The 17,519-nt window shown below is 40.5% G+C and overlaps 1 protein-coding gene across 2 annotated transcripts in view; it reads left to right on the top strand.

Moving 5' to 3' along the window:
* The window catches only part of FRY (FRY microtubule binding protein), a 420,573-nt gene that overhangs the window by 89,385 nt on the left and 313,669 nt on the right, over positions 1 to 17,519 (top strand). For both annotated transcript variants that reach the window (XM_057532698.1, XM_057532699.1), the window contains exon 2: positions 11,222 to 11,394. The gene's annotated coding sequence lies outside the window, so the exon portion shown is untranslated. The remainder of the gene's footprint in view (positions 1 to 11,221; positions 11,395 to 17,519) is intronic.

Here is a 17,519-nt window from a genome sequence, read left to right as displayed (position 1 = left end):
GGCAGAGAGAAAGCCATCGCAGAGTCTAGGCAAGAGTTAATGGAGACCTGCCTTAGGACAAGGGTGACAGGAATAGGGGAAGCGATGAATTCAAGGTGGTAAAATGGGCAGCACTGGGTAAGCGGTATGTGTGGTGGCAGGGAGAGGAAGGAATTTAGAATGATTCCCAAGTTAGAGACTCAAGTGGTCAAGAAAATTCAAGAGGGGTAGCGATTTAGAGCCCATGATGATTTCAGTTCTGGACCTGCCGAGCCTTGGGTGATCTTGAGTATCCAGATGGAAATATCCATCATGTAGTTGGATGTGAGCCCCACGATGAGGTGGTAGCGTAGATGTGCGGATTTTATGTATCTGAAGAACACACAGCCACTACTTGAGAATGCGAGCACAGGGTGATTAGATTTTATCCCTTGGTTAATAGTGCCTGTCTAAAAATTCCAGGCTGCTTAGACATACGGGATAAAGATATAGACGTTGTGCACACACACACACACACACATATATGTTCCCCCTGCTCCCCTCCCCCACTGAGGATTAATAAAATAGTAAATATTCTGTGAAGCATTGCATCAGAAGAAGCGTTTGCAAGGAATGTAGACAAAACAACATAAACCAAAACCACATACCTCCTCCAAAAAAAGAGCAGTGCATGTAGAAAATTACAGCTTTGTATCCACGTCAAGGAAGAGTGTTTGACAGCTACAGGATGTGAGAAGAAGATTCAAATGACCAGCTTGTTTGGTTTGGGGAAAAAGAATGTTCACATGAAGTCAGAAGAGAACCCCTTACGTCCTCCGTATCGCATTAAAGTCACCATTAATACATCCCTGGCCCACTCACCCTAACAATGTGTTCACCCAGCCAGTTTTCCCCCCACCCCGGCCCCCGTAAGTATGAAACTGTACAAAATGCTACTGATTTTTTAGATCTGGGCATTCACTAAAGTCATTTTGATATTTCAAAGTGGAACTTAAACTGTAGATGTTTTCTAGGGAAAAGAAGCTTCGTATGGATATCTGAATAGCACGATATATACAGCTGGCCCTCCATTATCTGCTGGTTCTGCATTCTCAGATTCAGCCAACTGCGGCATTTTACAAAGGGACTTGCGCATCTGTTGATTTTGGTATCAGCTTTTGGGGGTCCTGGAACCAGTGCCCCTTGGATACTGAGGACGATGGTGTTACCTTACTAAACGACAACTCAATACAGGGAACTCTTGTATTAAGTGATTTAAAGAATTTTATTTCTTATGGCTCCTCTCCTGGAATGGCAAAGAAATGAAACATTTGTAACAGTTGATGAATATTATATCATTTTTTCAAGTCTGAATTACACTGAGAATCCTATGCTAGTTTCTCCAAGACTCTAAAATTTTCCAGAATTCTTAAACATTTCATTACTGTAAGAATTCTCTCTCAGTGTAGGAAAGGGGAATTAGAGAAAGTACAGTTATAAATACCTGGCCTTTCAGGTCAACAGTAAATAAAAATAAAGGCCTGATAGAAATAAAGACATACAAATGCTGGAGCTGAGGTAGTGGTTCATCTTTTGAGAATTTCAGAAGAATTACTGTGGGAAAATGGAAAACCACAAAACAGCATTTATTAAATTACTAGTCAAACTTCTACATCTCTGTAAAGACCAAAATGAAACCACAAGCGATCATAGATGGAAAAAAACTGACTTCCCTAATAGGGTAGCATTTCATCAAGGTGGTGTGGTAGCTGATCTTTGTGGAGAAACTTGTTCAACAACAAGAAGAATACAGGTTTGTGTATAACAGAGTAACTGCTGATTGAGTGAGAACACTTGAGTTTCAGTTATTTTCTGTCTACTTTGAAGACAATCTGTAGAAAAATATAATTATATTTTGACTTCCCTTGCCCCCTTCCAACCGTTGGCATGTGTTGCAAGAGTAGAAACTCACTTCTTCAGTTGCCTGGATAAATTATAAAGACAGTTTCTGTGGCTTGTATTGGACTCCTGAGCCTGATATAAATTGTTTGAAGTTACTTTCTCTGGTCCATTTTCTTTAGCACAGGCAACAGTAGTTGATTTTGTATTGATTGCATAGCACCGAGGTCTGTTCTCCTTGTAGGGGAGGGGGGACCTGGCAAACAACGTGCAGGGATTTAAAGCTTGTTCGTTTCTTCTACATGGGCAGTCAGGATGCCCAAGAGGCCATTAACAAATGGCTTTTTGTTTTGCAGAACATTAGGGTCAAAAGATACTAATAGTTGTTTGTTATGTAGAAAACAGGAGGAAAGAAAGTTCTCTATTCAGCCAAGTTTGGAAAATGCCAGTTAAACGGAGTTAAGTAGGATTGGTTCTTTGCTGCAAAATTCAAGAGTCTTCAACATGGACCCCTGCATGGTGACTCTCCAAAAGAGATTTGTTCGCAGAATTTCCTAGACGTTTCTCACCTGGGCACAGCTTTGTCACGAGGGCTTTCACAGACCCACTGTTTGAAAATGGTGGGTTAAGGCACGGACTCCAGAAGTTCTGTGAACACTTGACCGTGTGGCCTGGGGAAGGGGGTTAAACCAGAGGCCTCAACTGATACACAACTTTGGTTTCTTCGGCCTATACACTGTCTTTAAAAACATGAAGCCAACATTTACAAATCAGGATATTTCAATACAAAAATCAGGGTTGCAAGCTTCTCTTGAAAAATCAGAGGATGAGGCAAACTGGGCCTTCAGTCCTCCACAAGCACAGTCCGCTGGACCTTGGGAAGCCACTGCCCTTCAGGGGAGAGATGTTCACCCCCTTCATCACTGTCTCCCCACCCCGTTTCCGTACACACGACAGCCTCACTCATTGATCTCCCTTGGGTGGCTCCAGACATACTGGCCCCTCCCAGCCACATGGTACCCTTTGCACGGATGAGAGGGGGCTCTGAGGTTGAATCTGGGCGGGGGGCGGGTGGTGGATGGCAGGACAAAGCCTGGACTCTGGAACCAAATATGCCAAAATGTTGACAATGGTTGTCATGATTCATGAGGTTATAAAATGTTTTCTGCTTCCTTTTATTTACTTTTCTGTGCTTTCCAAATATTCTGCAACAAACATATTTCCTTTGTAATAAAAAATAGAATTAAAAAAAAAACAAACAGAAAGAATCTGAAATAGGGATTTTTTTTTTTTTGAGATTTAGCTACTATGAAAATATCTCCCTTCCTTTAAATCCTGATTACTAATAGAACTTATAAAACCAGTAAGAGAAGCATGAATTTATGCAAGAAACCAAAAATAGGTCTGCTTCAGGAGTTGTCTTAAGATCCTGTCTCTTAGCTATTCATTATGAGTTAATGATATAAATTTGTAGTTATATTTTATGGAGGTGGGGTTGAAAGATGTTGGTTTGGCTTATATGAAGTTTGGTTTTTGATACTTGGACCTTTCCTAGCTTCTAGAATATGATAAAAAAATAAATCACCTTTTATATGGAAAATGATAAAAATAAATAAGTAGAAGGATAGTTAGATCTTTCTGAGATGATAGAGGAAGCTGGGAGAATTGAAGTGGAAAATTAAGGCCCACCTTACTTACTGGTGAAGATAGTTCCAACTTTTGATAAAATTTCCTCCAAGCTGGCTAGGACTTAACAGTGAGTAAACAAACATGACACAATCTTAAATCCTGCGTGAAACAGACATTTGGAATCCTGAGTTGGAATTTAATTCCTGGACAAAGGAAATAAAAGGGTGGCTCGTTTCAGCACCTGAGGGAGAGATACTGGAAGGACACCATTTGAAATGTCTCGTTTGATTCAGTTGCTCTTTCCTGGTCATAAAAGAAGGCCCAGAAATCAGGGTGGGGCAAAGGAGATGCTTTGTGGATAAGGATAAGGAACCAGGGAGAGGGAAGACAAAATCAAAAGGGAAAAGCCTGGAGGTAGCTGGGAAACAAAGAATCAGAGGGGAAATGTATATGTTAGAGAGTTTGGTATTAAAGGAAGACTGGGCTTGGTTGTGATCAGTTACTGCTGTGGTTTCTTGGCCTCTCTTAACGAGTTTCCTCCTCTATCAAGTAGAGAAAATGGTAGTACTGCATGAGAAATATCAATACTTAGCATAGTACATGACTAGAGGGAATACACAATAAATACTATTACCAGCATTGGATTAAAAGAAAATGTTTGTTGCTATGTTTTATATTGACTCCCAGTTTTGGGGTAGTGATAAGAGAATGTCTCATAGGGTATGACAACAAAAAACAAATTGGTGTTTTGAGATTTGTTTCATGGCCTTGTACATGGTCCATCATTTTTTTAGATGTCCTACATAAATTTAAGACATTGTTTTTGGGTACAGAGTTCTCGACCCACTGGATCAGGCTTTTTAATTGTGATATTTAAATCTGTATTCTTACAGTTGCTTTTTTTTTTGGCTGCTTAATATCAGTTTCTGAAAAACCTTACTTTTGTTTGCATAAGAAGCAATACGATGTTGGTAAAAATGCTAACCATATAAAGCTAAACTGGGGTTTAAATGGCCGTGAGTTATAAAGTTTTTCTATTGCTCACACCTGAATTTGCACAGAATAGCGCTAGCTCAATGACTAGGACATTTCACATTTTTTCATTAAATGGGTGGTGTCACCTGAATAATCAGTGCAGTGTTTGATCCAGCTCCAAAGCCATTGAAGGCATTCATGCTGCCAGTTACCTCTGGAAAGTTCAAATCGTAGAATCTAAAGAACATCAGCAGTGTCGGAAATTGTGGGAAGAATCTTCAGACTAGCTCATTTCATCCAGTGCTTGGGTGTTTAGCAAGGCTGCACCTAAGTCACCTAAGATAACCGACGTTTATCCTGATCTTGAAGTTCTTTGCCCTAAAAGATTGCACACTTTTTCTTGGTAGCTTGTGAGGAAACTTCCTGTTAAGAAGTGCCTTCTTTTTTTTTTCATTGCAGTTTTTTACTCTTTTACTTCTCCATTCATTCTGTAATATTTATTGAGCACCTTCTCTGGGCAACTCACTGTAACAGTGAATGTGTTACCTGGGAGTATCATGTAGACATCTTTCAGGCATTCTTGGAGTTCTACAGTGTGTAAATTAAACACTAAAGGCATAGTTCAGGATAAGAAAATTCTTAAGTGAAAATGACTCACATAACACTTGAGTCCATGTATATTTTTCTCTCACTCTTGATGTAGATGATGGAATCAGAAGATTGTTTTCACTTTTATTTATTAATTTTATTAGCTGAAACCCGGAACATGTCTGAATCCTGGCCGAATGCACTGGGGGAAGGTATAACGTTGCCTTTTTAAAAAAAGTTTTATTGAGGTATAATAGACATATAATAAATTGCTTATATTTGAAGTATAGAAGTTGATTAGTTTTGACATATGTGTACACCTATGAATCCATCACCCCCCAACATTTTAAATCTAGAACACTATGGAGAAGTCTGGGTTGGGGCTTTGGACTTCATGTCGTCGGCACACAGATGAAAGTTGCAGTTGTGGTTGAGAACGTCTGCTGAGCGCCACTAATACTGCTGCCATCTGAGTGACAGCAGTCACTTACCAACCTGGTTTTAGCTACCGCATTTCTGAGGTTACACCATCTAGTATTTGGACAAAATATTTTAAAAGCTTCGATTCTCTTATGAATGCAAATTTCGGTTTAGTTCCTTAAACCGAAGAATAACTATCCGTCCTTCCTCTCAGAGACCATGTGGGTGTGTCAGAGACGTAGTACAGGGAGGGAGATTTGTTTATGCTGTACCTTCTCACCAGAGAACTCCACAACAAGCCCAGAAAAATGTGTCCTTAAGCCCTACCTTAATTTGAGAAAAGGCCCTGCAGTTATGCTGGCATTTTGCTGAGACTTGCAAAATTGAACAAAGAGGAATGCAAGTGCAAATGAAGTAGGATTTCAAGCCAGTAAGACCTGGTTCTAAAGATTTTTTTAAAAGGTACAGTCTGCATGACATTAAAAACTTGCATAAGAGTCTGCTTCAGCAAATCTCTGTATCATAGATTCTGGAATAAATAAAGATGATTCAGGAGAAGGGTTATTTACTGGAGCCAGATTTTTTTTTAATGTCTTTTTACATTTTGTTAGGAATTACCAAATTGTTTGCACAGGTTGGAACCAGGTTTTTAATACTGATTTTTTTAAAGGAGGTGTCTTCTGTATGTCTCATTTGTGGTGGTGTTTGAACAAATATGTAATAATGCCAACTTATGGTTTTTCCTTCTGTTCCCTATTTGCTAGGATTGCTCAATCTCACTTTTTCAATGTCTGTAGTTTTGCATGATATAATGCCCCAGGGTAGGTACAGGATTGCTGTGCTTGCCATTTTGTGGGCATTTGGTGTGATGTCACGTCTTAGTGCCTTTGCACTGGTTCCCTTCATCTGCCTTGTGAACTCTCCTCTTCTCCCCTGAAAACGCTTCACTTCCCATTCCCCTCCCCATCAGGAAGAGCTGACCAAGTAGCTTTTTTTATGTCACCTCTGCACAGAGTGATCTCTGTGTTCCAGTAACTCGTTTGTTATAGGTCGTCTCCCTTCCTAGATGAAGAGGTTCTTGAGAGCAGAGACCTTGGACTTTGCATGGTGTCAGACACATAGTAGATGTGTCCACTCAGAGGGCTTGCCAAAGAGAAGGAACGAGGGAAGGAGAGAAGAAAATACCCTTCTAAGGAGCCCCTGAAGAATCTGAGCAGAAGGGACCTGAGACATAGGAGGAAAACAAGAGATAATAGTGTCATGGACGCCAAGGGAGCAGAGAATTTGAAGAGGGAAAGGCTGGTCATTAGTGCTAATTGCCAGGGAGAACCAATGAGATAAGTACTGAAAATCTCCATTGTATTGTTAGTAACTGAGAAAAGATTTCCTCAGCCATAGTCACACCCTAGGTAATACTGCAGGTGTGTTAACAACACCAAGCAAAGACGTGTTGGCAGTAAGACGTGGCAGGTGACCTCTCGGAGGGATGCATCAGTGGAGTTGCTTGGCTTGGTGATATCCTTCATTCTGACATTCTACACGATGATTTTTTTTTTTTCCTGGTGGCAAACCCACTGAATAATTGGTCCTCTCAGTTTACAAACTGAATAAAGAGTTCAAAAATCAGAAATATTTGCAGGATATACAGTACAGCAGAGTCAGACTGAGATTTGGAAGCTAATCGGTTGAATCTTAACAGGCCTAAAATCTTGGTGGATCATTTCTCAAAAGGTGATAATGAGCAAGGTGGTTACAGTTGTAAAATTGTACAGTTCTCAACTTGCAGCCTTCTCAAAAAACCCAAATAATTTAGTAGTGCTATTTAAAAGCTATCAAAATTCACAAGGAAATTATAGCTGCAAATGAGGAAATAAATGTCTTTCTATGGAATATTTGAACATTCTAAGAGAAAGAAGACAGTGTCTTATTAGCAGGAGGAATAAAATGTTCATGAGATGGTAACAGCATTTAATAAAAAATACACAAGTGCTTAACAGAATACAGTCACAGATGTAGAAAATAAACTTATGGTTACCAAGGGGGAAAACAGGGGAGGGATAAATTGGGAGACTGGGATTGACACATACACACTACTGTATGTAAAATAGATAACTAATTAGGACCTACTGTACTCAATACTCAGTAATGACCTATATGGGAAAAGAATCTAAAAAAGAATGGATATATGTTTATGTATAACTGATTCACTTTGCTGTAGAGCAGAAACTAACACAACATTGTAAGTCAACTATACTCCAATAAAAATTAATTAAAAAAACAAAGAAAGCTCTAAGGCTTTTGGTACCACACAGATTAAATTTAATCCATTTTGGTAAAAAAAAACAAAACAAAACACAAGTTCTTGAAGAATAAGAAATTAAAATAATTCAAAAGAGATTAATATATTGGATTTTTAGGAGAATGGAAACTTTTAAAACGTAATGGTTATTAAAGGTATAGGAATAGAAAATGTCTGGTTATATATTTTAAATTACTTAACTATGCTATAAGTTTCAAGATTTCTTTTAGCTCAGAGCCTGGTATATCATCATTCCTTTGACTACCTGAAAAAAAATGAAATTCCACTTTTGGCTGGTAGTATGAAGAGGGAGGAATGGACTTAACATTACAGTTTGTGAATATTCTCGTTTAGCCCAAACCAAGCTAAATTATTTGTGGCTGATTATCACTCATGTTGTCAGCCAATGTAAATATTTTGAAAAGAAAGTTTACTTTTTTTTATGTTCACAAATTTAATACTATTTTAAAATAAATAAAAATTGTCCTTTTTTTCATTACCCTAAAATTTGAATAATAACAAATTCAAGCTGTTCTCACTTTTCTCTTTGAGAAAATATATTAAATGAGCTAGATTCATATCTGTTTATATTCCCAATGAGTGGAGAATAGTTGGGCAGGAGAGGAATTAAATTGCGCATATCAGGAACCCTGAGCCCTCTCTTACATCGTTTTATTTTTAGAGGATCAGGAGATTAGGGGCACCTTCACAAGTAGGGTAGGATTTTTTCCCCTAATTATGATTTAAATCTCAGGAAAATGGAATACGTTTATCTAAAATGCATTTTAATATGCAAAGTCTCAACATGAATACTTTATTATTAAAGCATAAATCAGAATTCTCCTTCTGTTTTTTCATACTTTCATTCCATGGATCTTAAAGATGTCCTGACAGCTGGGTTACACGGGGGAGGCCCAGTTAGATCAGCCAGACCATTCCTCCCTCACTCAGTGATGCAATGGAAATCTGCCTAAAACCAAGAATTGTGTTAGGAAAATAGAGAAAGACTTTAGAGTTCTTTCAGATTTCATGTATACATTTAATAATGCAACATGGTGTTCTTTTGTTTTGTTTTGAGTATGGTGTAGTTTTTTGTTTTTGTTTTTCAGTGTGGTGTAGTTTAAAGCATGGCCTTGGGCATAAGCGTTGGAGTCAGGTCAAAGCTGTGTTCAGATCTCTCCCCCAGTTCCCCGGGCATTTGGCAGTCTCAGTGTGCTCATCTGTAGAACAGGGGGATTAGGAAGAATCAATGAGATGATGCATGTCCAAAGCTTAGCACAGAACCTGGCTGGTATTAAGCGTGCAATAAACCACAGCTATTGTTACAATGCCTTCCAGATGCATACACTCTTAACCCTGTATTTGCAGCCAGCCTCTCCAAGGTGCAGCCGTACCTGTTCCACACCCTGTGTGATAATAACACCTTTCCTCTAAGACTCCATTTCATCTCATACACACTCTTATTTAGCCCCGTGGGGATACCGTGAATTGGGAAAGAAAGTCACTAAATAGCTCGACTTTCAGCTTGTCTTTTGCTAGATTTCTCGCTGTTAGCATCCAGTATTTTGTACCCTAGGGCTCTACCCTGTTCAAAACTTAAACAACATTCTTGAGATTTACATTATGGAAATGCATTCTTTCTCCTATTAAATCATTATCTCAAACTTTAAGTAATGCTTTACTTTTTATTTCTTTACTAGAAAAAAAAATGTATCTTCATTAAGCTAAGGGAGATTCAAGAAGTCTCATGGGCTTTTCAGAATAGTTTTGTACAAGCCACTCATTGTTTTGAAGTTCGTGATACGTTCCAACTTGACAAAATAGTTTTAAGTCCTGCAAGGGAAATGGTGTAGATGTTTCTCAGAATTAGTAAAATAATTTAATAATCTAATATGCAAATAGCTTGCTGGATTATAATTATAATTTATGGGTTATAATGCAACCCTAATCTGGACACACTTGTTAAAAAAATACTTTTCTCTTCAGAAAATCTGTTGTAGTTTGAAGACCTATTTGCTAAAAGGAGAAACGAGAATGAAACTTATACTTGTGTTGAAGTGTATCCTCAGTTAGGTGAAAAGACCCAGCTCCTAAATTCTACCAAGTAATACAACCTACTTGGCAGCCAGGAAACCTAAGTAAACAGTGATTTCTGAAACAACCCCTAAATCCTTTATAATGGTATGTATCTACTGATTCCAGGCGCTGGGAAGAGAAAAGGCAGATTTTATCTTCTTTATCTTCTGACTCACACTGCAACCAGACAGAACATAAGAGGGGTGTGTGTGTGTGTGTGTGTGTGTGTGTGTGTGTGTGTGTGTGTGTGTGTGTGTGTGACCGAGACAGAGGAGGGGGTTGGGGAGAGGAGACCCAGCCCTGGGACATGAGGGAATAAATGATCGAGTTATGATTTCTGCACAGTCAAAGAAAAAAGGGCAGAACATTTCCACATAAATAGAGCAAGGGGGAAGGGAACAAAGGACACAAAATGCAAACTCCGGAAGAGAAAGAAAGAAAGTATGGGACAGGTCAAGCAGGAATCTAGTAAATGCTGCTTTTTCTCGGACCACCAAACCAGTTGACCACGTTAGTTGAGAGCAAGGCAGAATCCCCGCAAAGATCACAGAGTTTCCTTTCCCTTTGCTGAGTGGAGGCTGCCATCACTTATAGGTCACAGCTCATTTGCTAGACCTCTGACTTCGCCGCCAGACAGCTGACCTTTTCAAAAAGCCGTCTGCCAGGTAGAGCGCAGGATGGAAGGGGTGGGTGGGGAGCTGCGCTGGGTTCCCGGCACTGCTGCTAGGTACACGCCCACCGCGGGTTCCTTCCTCATCTCCCCAACCATCTCTCATCTCCTTCGTCCAGCCAACTTCCAGTCGGCTGCCTGCCAGATAAGGAATTTAATAAAGACAGATGTTTGTTCTGCGTGTGTAGTTTGAAACAAAAAGGTAGGAGGAAATGTAAAATGTTTCCCAAAAGCTTGTAAAAAATCTTGAATAGTTTGGAAAGTAATAATAATTAGGCTTGCGATTTGCATAGGTATTCATTCTTAATAAGTTGTGTTTGCTTTATGACATCGCACTAATAAATAATACAGGTAATTTAGGGTAATGAATAAAACAGAAATTTCACACAGTAACCATCACATTTATTACCCGTGTGCCACATCTGTTCAAATTCTTCAGTCTTCTGAACCTAATGATATTTTGGATCTCTCCTCCCTTGTGCTATTAGCTGTGGATAGGAGGGGCTCCTTCGTAATTCTACACCTGTTCAAGTACACGCCTATCAACTTGCTAAGCTTCCCAAACAAGTGTGGCGTAAAGCATGAGAACATCTGAATCTGGGGTGGAGACGCAGATGGCTGAGGCTGGGTTTGGCTTTTCAGATTTTGTTGAGAAAATCTAATGTATTTCCTACCATGGCAGTTGATGACGGCAATTTATATTCCAGGACGAAGAACAAACTAAATTCATCTCAAAATGATTGTAAATCATCAAGACGGAGTAGCCTGCCACCTGAACTACTCATAGGAAATGACATTAAAGGAAGACTTCAAAGAAACATTAAAAACTTGGAACCCATTCACCTGAGGCGCCCGAAAAAGAGACCATCCATATTTCCAGGTAGGATTTGTTTCAGTTGATGCCTGCCAGTTAAAAAAACAAACCAAAAGCAACAAGGACTGTATTTTGTTTGTAATGATCAGATGTGTTACATTTAAAATTAACTTGGGACATGTTTGAGAGCTTGAAGCAGCCAACTAAACATGTTTGAGTATAAAATATAGAACGATTCTTTCATCTGAAAGCACCCCCATCTTTTTTCTTTCTTTATTTTCATATCTTTAAGGGTCTAAATAGGCGGCTGTTTTATTATCAGGCAGCAGGATCGGGGAACTGCTTTGCTTGCAATCCTGGAGAATTCCATGCTGCATTTCATTCTCTGGTGTATTTTCTTTATTTTGCAAGATTATTGGATTGTTGAGTGAAGCTGATATTTGTGTGCCCCAGAAATTAACACCATTAAATACTCCAATGCATGCTTCAAATTCCTGTCTTGCATCAGAGCCTAAAACATTTGTAGTAAAGGGCTCAATTAAACAATGTGGATGGTGAAATGTATTGGAGCACAGAAGACTCAGGGATTTCAATCTCGATAAAGAGACTGTGATGGCAGCTTTAGATGTCCATGCCTGGTATTAGAGGTGTGCAGCTTGTATAAGACGCCTGTGATTGTGAACTCTCACTGAGGTGTCACTGGTGGGTGCGTGGTCACTGGAGAGGATGAATTATGTAGTCAACTTATTTCAATACTGTTTGCATTGGAATTTCCTAGAGAAACTGAAAGTGGCCTTTTTGTTGTGATTGATTGATTGGAGTCTTTTAAGGAGGATAGATTAGACCCAACTGCTGAGGGCTAACTCTGTGAGGATAGAAAATAAACAAGAATAATTCATTCAAGCTTTACTTCATCATGAAAATGAAATGAACCCCCCTAACAGTTGAGTCTTTTTTCAAAATATTTATTTATTTATTTATTTAGTTGTGCCAGGTCTTAGTTGCGGCATGCGAACTCTCAGTTGCGGCATGCACGTGGGATCTAGTTCCCTGACCAGGGATCGAACCTGGGCCCCCTGCATTGGGAGCGCAGAGTCTTATCCACTGCACCACCAGGGAAGTCCCACAGCTGAGTCTTTATATTGAGGTGGGAGCTCAATGGATTCTCGTCTAGACTGTGTCCCTAAATGGTCTCCAAGCCACCTCACCAACCCCTGTGGCCTTCAGGTACATTATTTTTTCTGCCTGTTTCTGCTGCCATTCCCCTCCTTGGGGACAGCAACAGGAGATGAACTCTTAACATTCTCCCTATCTGCTAGGGTCTCCAGTTGACAAGGTAGAGAGTTGCCTGCCCAAAGTTTGAACAATAGTGGCTACTTTTTTTTCTAAATTCCCTTTCACATGAACCACAACTTCATTGTCATGTAGGTCTCACTAACTTCTTTTTACAGTTGTTGACTTAGAAATGCCACCAGGCTGCAAATCCCACCACAGCTCCTAAACATCAGCTGAAAACAGAAATGTACGTAGGTCGTGATAACCATTCCTGTTATATGCTGTGTGGTTACACATAAAGAGCGGATATAATGTGGGACCTGAGCATCAGAGAAATTCAGACGCAACTCAAAATTAATAACTGGCAAAACTACGGGTCAAACGTGGGTCTTTTAACTCCAGTGTTGAAGCTGTTTCCCTCTGTTACCCTGCGCTGCGTTGTCAACTGTTGTTCTCATTTGTCTGATGAGATGCAAGATTGAAGACATGTCAGCGTTCCGCTGTGCATTCACTCTGACGCTTACGTACACACAGACAACTTTATCCTCTCTCTCAAGTCTCCTGTTTCCAGTCTTGCCCTGAATGATTGACTGATGGGTTGATCAGCTCATTCATTCACTCATGAAATATTCATTTAGTTCTTGAGCTGGTCTAGGGTGGACCTTGAAGAACCGAGCTACATGTTACTCTTGTGTTCTTATCTCCTGTTTCTCCTCTAAGGGCCGTCTCACACTGCAGATAGTTATCTACCCAAAATGCAAATATGTTTGGTTCATTCCCTTACAATTCTTCAGTGGCTACCGTCGCTCTTCGGATAAAGTCCAGACTCTTTAAAGTGAAGTACACGAGACTGCCTACCTGGCCACTGCTTCCGTCCCCGGCGCATCTCTTTGCTCTCGTCCCCTTGCAGTCCTGCAAACTCAGCCAACTTCAGATCCCTGTGGTCCATCATGCTTGCTCTTCTAGGGTAGGTGCTATATAAGCTACCTGCGTAGTTTCACTCAACTAATTCCTACCTTGGCTTCAGGTGTCAGCTTGACAGCCTTTGTAGGGAATGTCTAGGAAGTTTTCCTGACCCTCCCGTCTGGGTGGGGTCCATTCTCCGTCCTTCTCATAACACCTGGACTTTGCCCTATCACAGCACTTATCACGTTGTATTGTAATTATCTGTTTACTTGTCTGTATCTTCCACTAGCCAGTGAGCCAGGGACCATATCAGTCTTGTTAACCATTGTGTCCTTTGTACCTATCACAGTGCTTGGCACATAGCATGAACTAATAAATATTTATTCAGTTGACTCAAATCGTGCTGGACAGAATGAACTCTTGGCATGCCTTGTATGCTCTGCTTTCTTCCACTTTCGCATCCTCCCTCACCTCCCAACACACCCACAGGTGCACACACACACGCCTGTGTTCCTGTTATGCCCTTTCTTCCATTCTCCACCTGGGCTCCGAGGCCTAATTCAAGACTTCTGCCTTCTGTAATCACCCAGTCTTCCGATCTCTTTGAGTTCTCCTTTAATGCCTACCACCCACCTCCTTGGCCTCAGTACTGCATAAAGAGCCCTTCCCTTTCTTCCTGGGATGGTGTTCAATTGTCTTAGTTTGTGAATGGGTTCAGTGGTCAGTTTGTCACTTTGTGGCAACTAAGTTTCTATTTGTATAGAAACTCTTTGAAAACAGGGGCAATATCTTATATGGCCCAATTGTAACGGAGAGGGAATTGCACATAGTAGGTGGTCAGTTAACATCTGGTGGTGAATTAACTAATTTGCTGTGAGGCTGTGTCTATCCTGTGGGGCCTATCTGATTCTAGCTCCAGGAAAGAACTAGTTGGCAGTAGAGACTATCAAAGGGGAAGGTCTTTATACTGATTTTCATCACCATAGGAACTCCTGGTGGGGGAAATGCAGGTACCCCTTGTCTCAGTGTATAATTCATTTGTTAAAACATGTGTTAGGATTCTGCTATATGCCAGGATCTATTCTAGACCTTGGGAAGAGAGCAGAAAATAAGACAGTTTCTTATGTAGCTGATGGGAAAGAATTTTCCTAGCAGGATGCCTTGCATATTGTGCAAGCCAATAAATACCTCTTGAGAAAAGGAGTGAAGGGGGTACCATACTCACAGCAGTGAATCTTAAAAAACAAAACCAATACATTTAAAAATCATATTTTTATGATTTTTACAAAAACATCAAAAACTAACCATTTTTCTTCCCTTGAAGAAGCCTCAACTGTAGAACTAGCTTGAGTTGTTCGGCTGAAGTTCTTCCATCTCGGCTTCACCAGACCAGGCATTAAGAGTGTAGGTAGGTCTCTAGCGGGCGGCTAGCCTTGCTTCCTCGTCCTCCTGAAAGAACTCCAGCAGCTCCAGAGCAGAGGGCTCAGCTCTGTGAAAGAAAGCAAAGGAGGAGAGAGACGTGGTCCTTACACATACTCCATCCATAGGCGCGTCAGATTGAAATGAGCATCTCATCCTGCACCTAGAAGAAAGCGGGGCTCAGGTGCCAGGTGTCATGGGTTGTTCACTCAGCACTCATAAGCAGGCAAGTTGGTGTGTTTGATCAGCTCATTCTTAAAATAGCCTACTGATTTTACGATCATCTGTTTGAAAAGCAGGGAACCATCTGCTTGGAGGAAACAGGCAGTTCCATGTACTTCCTTGTTGCTTAGTCAGAGGATGAGTGTGGGACCTCGAGGAGGAGGACCCTCTGGTCAGGACTCACACGGCAGATAGGCCAGCACGTAAGCTAACCTCCATTCTCATTTTTCAGTCAGTTCTGTTCCAAAGGGATTTTTTAAAAAAAATCCTAAACACTCTAAAAAAAGTTATTTATAAAGTAGAACTGCTTTTTTTTTTTTTCTTGCTGTATGTAGGAGTTTATTGGAAACACAGGGAAGTAGTAAGAACACTGGCAGCTAGATGGTTCTCGCCTCCCTGAGGGTGGCCAGAAGGAGACAGCATAGCTGGGCAGTTGGGTTCGGGCTCCCTTCTGGGCGCCTGCTTATCCCAGGCACAGGGAAAGACACTCTGTAATTAAACCCGCCTCCTCCAGTTCTGTGCTCGATGTTAGGATTCTGTCACTCTGGGGACTTTCCTGGCTTCGCCTTCCAATGCAGGGGGTGCGGGTTCGATCCCCGGTCGGGGAACTAAGATCCCACATGCCTCGCGGCCAAAAACCAAAACATAAAACAGAAGCAATATTGTAACAAATTCAATAAAGACTTTAAAAATGGTCCACATCCCCCCCCAAAAAAATCTTTAAAGAATAAAAAAAAAAAGAATTCTGTCACTCAGGATCCCTGCTGAGTAGTGATTTGATGACGTTTGAGCAGGGCCTTCCAGGGACAAGGAGGACGGGGGAGGACCTCCTTAAAGTCTCACTGTAAACAGTGCTTCCCAGGATTGTGTGCAGTTGGATTCAGTGGCTCCTCCTGGTGATGACAGGACCCATGTTTCGTACACCTGGGTGTCTTTGATGTGGGAGGTGCCCTGGAGGTGGTGAGGTGTGCAGGCAGGGTGGAGGCGCGTGAGAAGGACCATGTCACGACCTCTCCGGAGCTGCACCCCCGTCCATCTGGTGGTGTGACTTCCTACCACGGCTGCTTCTAGAGGTGGCTGTGCTCAGGGCCTAAGACAAGGGAGCCTCAAAGGCACGAGTCTGAACTTGTGCTCTCATGAAAGGATTTCAGACAAAGGATTTCACCAAGGAAGTATCTACCTCACAACTGGGTTCACGTTCTGATCCCCCGTCTTACTAAACGTGTATTGAACGAGTCACTTGATCTACCTCACAACTGGGTTCACGTTCTGATCCCCCATCTTACTAAACGTGTATTGGACGAGTCAGTTGATCCCTGGGAACCTGTTTATTTCTTCATCTGTGAAATGGGAGTGAAAACACCAGTGTCACAGGGTTACATGAAATGCACATGAGATAGTACCTGACAATGAAATGATACACAGCTGGAATTAACTGTGTTCGCTTATTCTTTGTTGATATCAAAGGTTTCGTTTCACATAATTTGTACTTTACACGGGTGGGTGGTAAGTGTAATTGGAACACTTCTGCAAATCTTCATGGATGGAAAGTTATCCTAAGTCGTCAATCATATCCTCTGCTAAGGTAAATTCTATATGAGACACCACTAAAAGACCTATTAATTTTCCATGAAAAGAGGGTAACATGGAAGCTCTTCTTAATAATAAAAATATCCATATATTTTCTCAACATGAACCCATTAAACTTGAGAGTATTGTCATGTCAGGCCTCTGAAAATTGTTCTGTATTAGAAACAACACTATCTGTGATTTCAAAACTTACTTGTGGCCTTGTGTTTAATGATTTTGCATAACTTTGTCTAACACCTTGCTTTTGGAAATTCAGCTTAGGCTTTTTTTTTTTTTTTTTCGGTTGCACCACGTGGCATGTGGGATCTTAGTTCCCCGATCAGCGATCTAACCTGTGCTCCCTGCAATGGAAGCACGGAGCCCTAATGACTGGACCACCAGGGAAGTCCCAGCTTAGGCTTTTCTTTGAACTAAAAGTTGGAATAGGATGGTAGTTCATTCACAATTACATATAATATATAATAGCTTATATATAAGATTATAAATGAATTCACCACTTGAAATTAATCTTTTTAAATATTAGGAGTATTTAGACTTCCAAAAGTTTTGAAAGTCAATGTTTGACATTTTGATTTAAAATATTTAAAATATTTATAGCATTTCTTACTCAAAAGTACTAATGCAACAAAAACTGAGGTATCCTGTTTCCTTAAATAATCGTATTTGTTTTTTGGACAGGTTTATTCAGGGAGGTGAAATTTCTGTTCTTGTTTTGCTTTGTTTTTTTTTCTAAAAAGAAACAAAACCAAAAACTTTTAATGAGGATATTAGTGGTAACC

Source organism: Balaenoptera acutorostrata, chromosome 18 (genome assembly GCF_949987535.1).
Source record: "Balaenoptera acutorostrata chromosome 18, mBalAcu1.1, whole genome shotgun sequence".
In the NCBI taxonomy this organism is placed as follows: domain Eukaryota; kingdom Metazoa; phylum Chordata; class Mammalia; order Artiodactyla; family Balaenopteridae; genus Balaenoptera; species Balaenoptera acutorostrata.
Note: the sequence above shows the minus strand (reverse complement) of the source record. Positions and strands in the feature narration are given on the sequence as shown.